The 1,249-nt window shown below is 42.8% G+C and overlaps 1 non-coding gene across 1 annotated transcript; it reads left to right on the forward strand.

The window, feature by feature from the left end:
- The first annotated feature begins 558 nt into the window (after window positions 1-558).
- LOC141709897 (small nucleolar RNA R71) lies at window positions 559-665 on the forward strand. Its single transcript, XR_012570451.1, has one exon. It is a non-coding gene; the product is annotated as a small nucleolar RNA R71 (small nucleolar RNA).
- The last annotated feature ends 584 nt before the right edge of the window (window positions 666-1,249 follow it).

Below are 1,249 nucleotides of genomic sequence, written 5' to 3' on the forward strand. Positions count from 1 at the left end.
TGTTGAGGATATGATTGCCTTTGAGCATATTGCTGAGGTTGCTGGAATCCAGGTGGATTGAACTATTTACTTGCAGCTTGCTGATATGGTTGCTGAACAACATTCTGATTATTGCTTCAGCTGAAATTGGGATGATTTCTGTTATTAGGATGATAAGTAGCTGGCATAGGCTGTTGCGGTCGCTGATAATTGTTCAAATACTGAACAGATTCATTAAGAAGAGAACACTGATCCGTAGCATGAGAGCCTGCACAAAGCTCATAGACAATAGCTATTTGATTGACTCCATAGTTGGCTAAAGAATCGACCTTCATAGACAGCGCTTGGAGCTGCGCTGCAATAGTTGTAGTTGCATCAACTTTTAGAATACATGCTACCTTACCAGGCATCATCCTTTGAGTTGGGTTTTGATACTCGTTTGCAGCCATTATTTCAATAAGATTATAGGCTTCAGTATAGCTTTTGGCCCACAAGGCGCCTCCAGAAGCTGCATCGGGCATGGGCCTAAATTGGGCCCCCAAACCATTGTAGAACCCAGTGATCACCATCCAGTCAGGCATACCATGATGTGGACACTTTCTCAACATCTCCTTGTAGCACTCCCAAGCTTCGCACATAGATTCTCCTTGTTGCTACGCAAACTGAGTAAGAGCACTCCTCATAGCTACAGTCTTGGACATTGGATAGAACTTCACCAGAAACTTTTACGCGAGATCTTCCCAAATAGTGATGGACCCAGCTGTTAAAGAATGTAGCCAGTCCTTAGCCTTGTCCCTCAGAGAGAATGGGAAAAGCCTCAGCTTGATAGCCTCATCAGTAACACCATTATATTTGAAACTACTACAGATCTCGACAAAATTCCTGATATGCATGTTGGGACCTTCAGTTGCAGCACCTCCGAAAGAAACAAAATTCTGCACCATCTGAATAGTGCCCGACTTAATTTCGAAAGTATTGGCCTGAATAGCCGGATGGATGATGCTTGACTGAATGTCATCAATTTTAGGCCGAGAAAAGTCCATAAGAGCTGGATCAGCTGGAATTATACGATCACCCATTATTACAGGTTCTTTCTTCTCACTCTCTGTATCCGATTCTTCAAAAACTATCTTCTCCGGAAAGTCAAGAGTTGAATCTGTCTCCTCAGCCATATCTAGATTTCTCTTGCGTGTGCGAGAACGTGTTTGCATAAATGCTCGCTAAAATACCTGAAACACAACCGGAAGCAGTAAGTAACAAGTCTTAATTA

This window comes from Apium graveolens, chromosome 2 (assembly GCF_009905375.1).
Source record: "Apium graveolens cultivar Ventura chromosome 2, ASM990537v1, whole genome shotgun sequence".
Taxonomy (NCBI): Eukaryota; Viridiplantae; Streptophyta; class Magnoliopsida; order Apiales; family Apiaceae; genus Apium; species Apium graveolens.